Source organism: Gracilinanus agilis, chromosome 2, assembly GCF_016433145.1.
Source record: "Gracilinanus agilis isolate LMUSP501 chromosome 2, AgileGrace, whole genome shotgun sequence".
In the NCBI taxonomy this organism is placed as follows: Eukaryota; Metazoa; Chordata; class Mammalia; order Didelphimorphia; family Didelphidae; genus Gracilinanus; species Gracilinanus agilis.
Genome location: NC_058131.1, coordinates 434,738,367 through 434,748,557, shown reverse-complemented (window position 1 = coordinate 434,748,557; position 10,191 = coordinate 434,738,367).

The following is a 10,191-nucleotide window of genomic DNA, read 5'->3' as shown; positions in this document are numbered from 1 at the left end:
AATAATAGCAAGATTGTGGACTGATCAACTGTGATAGACTTTGCTACTAAAAGCAATACAATGATCCAGGATAATTCTGAGGGACTTATGAAAAAAAATGCTGCAGTAAAAATTCAGAAGAAAACAAATGATTTATCACTTCTTTATTTGGACATTTGTTTGGAGGTTTTGGTTTGGTAAGATTATTCACTTACAAAAATGAAAAATATGGAAATCTGTTTTGAGTAATAATACATGTATAATCAACTCTGAGAGATGAGGAAGAAGGGAGGGAGACAGCATAAATCATATAACTTTGGAAAACTTACGTAGAAACTTGTGATTAAAATTTAAAACATTTAAATCTATGAGATATTAAAAATAATATTAAGGGACAGAATAAATAAAAATATGAAGGAATGATGCCTCTCCACACCAAGTGTCAAACTGCATTTTTAAATAATAATTATCAAAACAATATGGTACTTCCAGATTTCTAAAGGAGAAACTAGTGGAGTTCAAGGATGAAATAGATAGCAAAACCATAGTAGTGGGGGACCTGAACCTTCCCCTATCAGATGAAGATAAATCAAACCAAAAAATAAATAAATAAAGAGATAAGAGAGGTGAATGAAACCCTAGAAAAATTAGAGTTAATAGATATATGGAGAAAAATAAATAGGGACAAAAAGGAATACACCTTCTTTTCAGCAGCACATGGAACTTTCACAAAAATAGACCAAGTAATAGGGCACAGAAACATGGCAAACAAATGCAAAAAAAGTAGAAATAATAAATGTAACCTTCTCAGATCAAAATGCAATAAAAGTAGTTATTAGTAAGAATACATGGAGAGGCAAACAAAAAACTAACTGGAAATTAAAATGATTCTCCAAAATAATTTAGTGAAAGAACAAATCATAGAAACAATTAATAATTTCATTGAAGACAATGACAATGATTAGACATCTTACCGAAACCTATGGGATGCAGCCAAAGCAGTTCTAAGGGGAAAATTTATATCACTGATTGCATATATTAACAAATTAGGGAGGGCAGAGGTTAATGAATTGGGCATGCAATTTAAAAAACTAGAAAATGAACAAATTAGAAATCCTCAGATGAAATCTAAATTAGAAATAATAAAAATCAAAGGAGATATTAATAAATAAGACCAGAAGCTGGTGTTTTGAAAAATAGATAAAATAGACAAAGTACTGGTCAATCTAATAAAAAAAAGGAAAGAAGAAAACCATATTAATAGTATCAAAGATGAAAAGGGAGATCTCACCTCTAATAAAAAGGAAATTAAGGCAATCATTAAAAAACTTTTTTTCCCAATTATGTGGCAATAAATATAGCAATCTAGGTGAGATGATGAATATTTACAAAAATATAAATTGCCTAGATTAACAGCAGAAGAAATAGAATACTTAAATAATCCAATATCAGAAAATGAAATCGAACAGGCCATCAAAGAACTCCCTAAGAAAAAATCACCAGGGCATAATGGATTCACAAGTGAATCAAAGTGAAAATCAAAATTCAAAGAACAATTAATCCCAATACTATACAAATTATTTGATATAATAAGCAAAGGAGTCCTACCAAATTCCTTTTATGACACAAATATGGTACTGATTCCAAAGCCAAGTAGATCAAAAACAGAGAAATAAATTGAAGACCAATCTCCTTAATGAACAGAGATGCAAAAATCTTAAGTAGAATACTAGCAAAAAGACTCCAACAAGTGATCAAGAGGGTTATCCATCATGATCAGGTGGGATTTATACCAGGAATGCAAGGATGGTTCAACATTAGGAAAACCATTCACATAATTGACCATATCAACAAGCAAACCAACAAAAACCACATGATTATCTCAATAGATGCTGAAAAAGCCTTTGACAAAATACAACACTCATTCCTAATGAAAACACTAGAAAGTATAGGAATAGAAGGTCCTTTCCTAAAAATAATAAACAGTACATATCTTAAACCATCAAAAAGCGTCATATGATGGGAATAAATTAGAAGCCTTTCCAATAAGATCAGGTGTGAAACAAGAATGTCCATTATCACCTCTATTATTTAACATTGTACTAGAAACACTAGCAGTAGCAATTAGAGAAGAAAAAGAAATTGAACATGTCAAAATACACAATGAGGAGACTAAGCTATCACTCTTTGCAGATGATATGATAGTCTACTTAAAAAATCCCAGAGAATCAATGAAGATGCTTGTAGAAATAATCAACAACTTTAGCAAAGTTGCAGGATACAAAATAAATGCACATAAATCATCAGCATTTCTATATATTTCCAACACATCATAACAGCAAGTGGTACAAAGATAATCACCATTTAAAATCACCCTAGACAATATAAAATACTTGGGAATCTATCTACCAAAACTAACACAGGAATTATAGGAACACTACTACAAAACACTTTCCAAACTAGATCTAAACAATTGGAAAAACATTGACTGCTCATGGATAGGACAAGCTAACATAATAAAAATGACCATTCTACCCAAATTAATTTATTTATTGAGGGCCATACCTATCAAACTACCAAAAAACTTTTTTACTAGATTAGAAAAAAATATAACAAAGTTCATTTGGAAGAAAGGTCAAGAATATTAAGGGAAATAAGGGGGGGAAATGTGAAGGAAGGTGGACTAGCAGTAACAGATATTAAGCTATACTATAAAGCAGTAGTCATCAAAACAATATGGTACTGGTTAAGAGACAGAAGGGAGGATCAGTGAAATAGACTTGGGGTAAGTGACGTCAGCAAAACAGTATATGATAAACACAAAGAGCCCAACTTCTGGGACAAAAATCCACTATTTGATAAAAACTGCTGGGAAAATTAGAAAACAATATGGAAGAGATTAGGTTTAGATCAACATCTGTAATAAAACCGGTAATAAAGAAAAGGTAAGGAGGTTTTGGTCCTTTGGCGGCAAAGGAGGGTGCAATAGTGGATTGAGGTGGTAAGGAGAGATATAAGGGAATGGTGAGTTTAGGGAAATAGAGGACAAGTTAGTATAATGAACAGTAAGGGAGATGATGAGGTAATTAGGGGAGGCAGATGCAACAAGGAGACACTCAGACTAGAGACAGAGGTTACTGGGGAAGGAAGGCTGGACTCTTCCAGGGAAAATGGTATTTCTACAGACACAAAGGTTAGGGCCAGGCAGAAGTAGTTTGAATCTGACTAGAAGGCTTTCTAATCAGTTTCTCAAGTTCACAAAGAAGGAGTCCTAAGGTTCCTCCCTGTTAGTGAAACTGAAAAGTTTTCAGGAGGAAGTATAGAGACAACTACTTCCTCCCAAGATGGACACGCCTGGCTTCCCTCAGAAAAATAAAGAGAATTATTCCTTACCTCCTTCAACCTTCACTTATCGTCGAGCCAATGATTTAGCAAAGGGTTTGATTAGGTAACGTGGGGTTTATTAAAGTTTCAGGATTGATTATAAAGGAGAGAGGAGTTCAGGTTTTCCCTAACAGCTGCTAAGGACAAGCTCAAGGAGGGGGAGGGTTACAGGAATGGCTTGGACTGAGAGAGAGCCTGCTCTCTCTCAGCCAGGGAAGTTTGGCTGCCCTTGAGGTTAGGGAGTACTAAAACAATAAAGCAGGGGATAGTTTGTTTCAAGGGTAAGCCCTACTTGTCTATGGGGAACTAAATCCTCTAAGTCTAATTTCTACAACCCAAAAATCCACCCTTCTCCCAAAGCCCACAGGAAAATCAGGAAGGTAATAGGGGAATGATATAGGGAAGATCAGGGAAGGTCCAGAGAAGTTAGCTAAGCTCCAAATGTCCAAAGACAAAAGCACAGATTCAAGGCAAGGTTTCAATCAGAGGGCAGAGCTCAGTTCACCCCTCCGCTTGTCACAAGCTTCTGGGATAAACTGACACTTTGTCAGAGTTCTAAGGCTGGCTAACTGCTGGAAGTTCTACAATTAGGTTTTGCAGGGTAAATGCCTTGATTGCATCCCTGCATTATACATCTCACACCCTACACCAAGATAAATTCAGAATGGGTGAATGACCTGAATATAAAGAGGGAAATTATAAATAACTTAAGTGAACACAGAAGAGTATACTTGTCAGATCTCTGGGAAAGGAAAGATTTTAAAACCAAGCAAGAGTTAGAAAAAATTACAAAACATAAAATAAATAATTTTGATTATATTAAATTAAAAAGTTTTTGTACAAACAAAAACAATGCAACCAAAATCAGAAGGGAAACAACAAACTGGGAAGAAATCTTTATGACAAAAAATTCTGACAGAGGTCTAATTACTTAAATATACAAGGAACTAAATCAATTGTATAAAAAATCAAGCCATTCCCCAATTGATAAATGGGCAAGGGACAGATGAAGAAATCAAAAGTATCAATAAGCACATGAGAAAGGGTTCTAAATCTCTAATAATTAGAGAAATGCAAATCAAAACAACTCTGAGGTATCACCTCCTACCTAGTAAATTGGCTAAAATGACAGAAGGGGAGAATAATGAATGCTGGAGGGAATGTGGCAAAATTGGGACATTAATGCACTGCTGGTGGAGTTGTGAACTGATTCAACAATTCTGGATGGTAATTTGGAATTATGCCCAAAGAGTGATAAAAGAATGCCTGCCCTTTGATCCAGCCATACCATTGTTGGGTTTGTACCCCCAAAGAGATAAACAGACTTGTACAAAAATATTTATAGCTGTGCTCTTTGTGGTGGCAAAAAACTGGAAAGTGAGGGTATGCCCTTCAATTGGGGAATGGCTGAACAAATTGTGGTATGGTGATGGAATACTATTGTGCTAAAAGGAATAATAAACTGAAGGAATTTCATGTGAACTGGAAAGACCTCCAGGAATTGATGCAAAATGAAAGGAGCAGAGCCAGAAGAACATTGTACACAGAGAATTATACACTGTAGTAAAATTGAATGTAACGAACTTCTGTACTAGCCGCAGTGCAATGATCCAGGACAATTCTGAGGGATTTATGGAAAAGAACACTACCCACATTCAGAGGAAGAACTACAGGAGAGGAAACACAGAAGAAAAACAATTGCTTGAACAGTTGAGTTGATGAGGACATGATTGGGCATGTAGACCCGAAAGGACCACACCAATGCAACTATCAATAATATGTAAATAAGTCTTGATTGATGACACATGTTAAAACCAGTGGAAATGCAAGTTAGCTATTGGGGGTGGTTTGAAGGGGTGAAGAGGAAAGTAAAAACATGAATCATATAACAACAAAAAATTTTGAGGCAGCTGGGTTGCTCAGTGGATTGGGAGTCAGGCCTAGAGATGGGAGGTCCTAGTTTCAAATCCGGCCTCAGCCACTTCCCAGCTGTGTGACCCTGGGCAAGTTACTTGACCCCCTTTGCCCACCCTTACCACTCTTCCACCTAGGAGCCAATACACAGAAGTTAAGGGTTTAAAAAAAAGTAAAACAATGAAAAATTTTTCTAAAAATAAAAAAAAAATGTATAAAAAAACAATATGGTACTGACTAAGAAATAGAATTGTGGTTCAATGGAATAAGTTAGTGAACCAACATACAACATACAATAGATCTTAGTAATCTAGTGTTTGATAAATTCAAAAATCTAACCTTTTAGGGGAAGAACACACTATTTGATAAAAACTGCTAGGAAAAGTAGAAAATAGTATGGCAGAAACTAGGTGTAAACCAACATCTCCCACATTGCACCAAGATAAAGTTAAAATGGCATTATAAAAAGTGAAATGGATTCTATTGGTTACATTAAATTTAAAGGTTTTAATACAAACAAAACCAATGCAACCAAGATTAGAAAAGAAACAAAAAACAAAGAAAACACTTATAGCAAATGTTTATAACAAAGACTTCATTTCTTAAATATACAGAGAACCAACTCAAATTTATTGGAATACAAAAATATTCTCCAACTTATAAATGGTCTAAGGATATGAATGGCATTTCTTGATTACAGAAATTCAAACTATCTATAGTCATATAAAAATGCTCCAAATCACTATGCATTAGAGAAATACAAATAAAGGAAAACTGAGATACCATCTCATAACTATCAGATTGACTATCATGACAAAGAAGGAAAATCATAAATGCTGGAGGGGATATGGGTAAATTGAGGCACTAATACCAAGGTGATAATGGTGAAAAAGGCCAAAGGAGGAACTGTTGAGATCTGATTAAATGTCAAAATATTCCATTTTTCACTTTATTTCCTTAATGAATTTTTCTTTTATGGGTCTTATGTGTCTTCTTTCATATGTATATATTGCATGACTAAATGTGTTGCATGAGAGCAATGAAATAACTTATATGAGACTACTACTTTGGGGAAGTGGTCAGGGAGAAGGCAGGAAGGAGAGAATCTAAATCACAAAATAGCAGATTACAATTTAAAAAAAAAAATTTTCTATATGTCATTGAAAAAACTGTGAACTGGTCTAGGCTCTCGAGAAAGCAATTTGGAACAACATTCAGAATATTATGAAACTATGAAATAGTATGCTCTTTTACCCAGCAATGCCACTATCAGGCTTGTATTCCAAAGAAATTAAGGAAAGTAATAAAAAGATCCATATGGTCAAAAGTACTTAAGACAGTTATTTTCATGATAGCCAAAAATTAGAAATGAAGGGACTGTCTTCCACCTAGGGAATTGCTAAATAAATTGTAGTATACAATGACAATGGAATATTATTTAATGATGAGAAATGATTAAATAAAAAATTTCAAAGGAAACTAGAAAGTATTTTATGAAATTATATAGAGCAATTTGTATAGAAGAAGGAGATAAATACAATGATAGAGGAAAACAACTTCAAAATTTTAAAAAACTTTAAACAAAACCATGATAAATCATGAATCTCAAAGAATAAAGATAAAACATGCCACTCACCTCCTACTCCAGAGCCAATGTATATAAAAGGCTGAAAGAGACATATTTTTCAAACATGAAATTTGGGAATTTGTCATTGTTGCATATAAGTATTAGAGATCCTTTATCTTTTTAAAATTTTTTTCTCAGCTAAAGAGAGCATTGTGGGAGGCAGCCTAATTTAAAAATAATAACAAAGAATATTTATACTTTAATATGACATTTCTTTCAACATATTTTATTGTAAAATTTCTCCAAATTTAAATTCAGTCACTGAATCACATCCACCTCACCAAAGAGGCATGTTAGAATATTGCAATGTCTTGCTACTGATAAAAAAAATTCCCTGCCTTCATCAGACAGGATTAATCTTGATATTGCCTGGAAATATAAATAACAATTGCTTTTTATAATGGATATAGAAATATTTATTGAAAATAATGGATGCCATTTTTATTTTTAATTATTTAAATTTTAAAATTAAATTTCAATGATTGATAGTGTTACTGAGATATATATTGTGTAATAAAACTAACATAAATGGAAAAAATCTATAGAAGGTTAAGTTTAGATTTTAGGAAAATAATATTGGAACCAAAGAACTTTTTAAAATGAAAATAGTCATAAAAGCTTAAGGAAAGTTTACATCTGACCCTAAACATTATTGGAGAGATTTGCCATTTGAGATTAAATCTTATGGGACTGTAATTGCAAGAAATGTTATGAAACTGATACCAGTAATCCTGTGAAGTGGCATCAACAAAATGCAGATGGACCTTTGTTTCCAGGGAAAGAAGAGAGAGTCACAATTACTATTTTACTCATGAAGGACTCCCTTAGATGACTTCCTTTTGAATAGACAGTTTTCCTATTTAGCAATTTCTAAACATACCTGTGCAATATTGCTGTCTGTTGCCTGAAATTGATACATCAAGCTAGGGAATTGTTTTCTCTTATTATAGCTATGTCATTGTTTCTCCTTTTACAGCAATTACTACAATCATTATCATCAGGGTAGTATTTAGATAGATTAATATGGAACACATCTAAGCTAAGATACTGATATTTAAGATTTTATTCAAATAATCATGCAGATAGCAATCCTACCTAAATTAATCTACTTATTCAGTGCTATACCTATCAAACTAGCAAAACACTTTTATAGAATTAGAAAAAATGATTATGAAGTTCATCTGGAACAACAAAAGATCAAAAATATCAAGGGAAATAATGAAAAAATGTGAAGGATGGAGGCCTAGCTTTACCGATCTCAAACTATTCTATAAAGCAGTGATCATCAAAACTATATGGTGAGAGCTGTCCAACTTCCTGGTTAAAATGACAGCAGAGTAAAAAGCAGCTGCTTAATCTCTCCTAACCGAAACATATAGGACTCCTCAAGAAGACATAAAAACAAATCCAGAGGAGCGAAGTGACCCCACAATAGGGTACAGTATTGGAGGTATGTGGAATTGGGGCATTTCCATGCTATAAAGGGGTGAAACAGCTCTCACTAAAATGTGAGCTGAGCAACCCCCTCCCCAACCCCACACCACCAACAGTGCCAAAACCAGCGCACAAGAGTTAGAGCAACTTTGGGGCATGCATTAAGTCCTTGGCAGCTACCTGGGGTCACCAGGGCGTTTTCCTGAGAGTATCAAGATGTAAAACCCCAAGTGGCTAATGAATGCATGGACTTTGAACACAGACCCTGAGCGCAGACACAAGTGTGGGCATGGACACAAGTGCGGGAGTGGATACAAGTGCAGGCAAGGATCCTGAATGCAGTTGAGGACTTGGATACTGAGCTCAGACGCAGACCTTGAGTGAGGACCCAGGGCAGAGGGATGCACGACTATGGAGAAAGCACCCTGAGACTGTTAAAATGGCCTCGGGCAGAGGAACAAGCAAGGGGACCACCAGGAGACTTGACCCTCAGAACAACTATACCTGAGACCTCAGGAGGCTAAAGAGCTCAGACAGACCCTGAGTGTGAGGATCAACTTGAGAGGGTACAGGGCTAAGAATGGCAAGCCAGATACAAGAACTCCAAAAGAGAAAGATAATCAAGAAGAAATCTGTAGCACTCGACAACTTTTACACAGATAAAATCCAGTCAACAGAGCAAACAGCAGAGGAGAACAAACGAGTAATCATATCCAAACCTTCCCAAAATAATGAAAACTGGCCACAAGCTATTGAAGAGTTCAAATCTGAGATGATGAGAAAGATGGAAGAGATTTGGTGAAAGAAGCGGGAAATAGCTCAAAAGGAAATTAACAGGTTAGAAGACAGAAACTCCCAATTGGAGAAAGATGCCCCAAAATCAAACGAAATGATAATCTAATTGGAAACCAAAATCTGCCAATGAAATAATAGTTTAAAAGGAAAAATTTCACAATTGGAAAGTGAGGCAAGTAAATTAAAGACTAGAAATGACCAGACTGGAAAGGAAAACAGTCTCTAAAGGCTAGAATTGATCAATTCAAAAAAGATGCCCCCAAAACAAAAGAATTGATAAGAAAATTGGAGACAAAAATCAAACAGCTGGAAAACAGGACAGACCAAAACTTAAAGGAAAATCAAAAGAATATAGCAGAAAACCAGTCTCTAAAGACAAGATTTGGGCAAGTAGAAGCCAATGATCTCTTAAGACAGAAAGAACAAATGAAACAAAGTCAAAAGACTGATAACAAAGAAGGAAACATGAAATAACTCAATGAGAGATTGACAGATGAAGAAAACAGGTCTAGAAGAGACAATTTGAGAATCATTGATCTTCCTGAAAAAGCAGAAATTAATAGAAATTTGGACTCCATACTAAAAGAAATTATTCAGCAAAACTGCCCTGAAGTTCTACAACAAGAGGGCAATATAGACATTGAAGGATCCATAGATCACCCTCTACACTAGACTCTCAAAAGACAACCCTCAGGAATATAATAGCCAAATTCAAGAGCTTCCAAGTAAAAGAAAAATATTACAAGAAGCCAGAAAGAGAAAATTCAGATATCAGGAAGCACCAATCAGGATCACACAGGATCTAACAACCTCCACAGTAAAAGACTGCAAGGCTTGGAATATAATATTCAGAAAGGCAAGAGAACTGGGTCTACATCAAGGATCACCTACCCATCAAAACTAACTATATACTTCCAGGGGAAAGTTTGGGCATTCAACAAGATAGAAGATTTCCAAGTATTTGCAAAAAAGAGACAAGAACTAAATGGAAAGTTCAATATCCAACCACAAAAAATGAGAGAAACATGAAAAGGTAAATAAGAAAGAGAGGGGAAAGA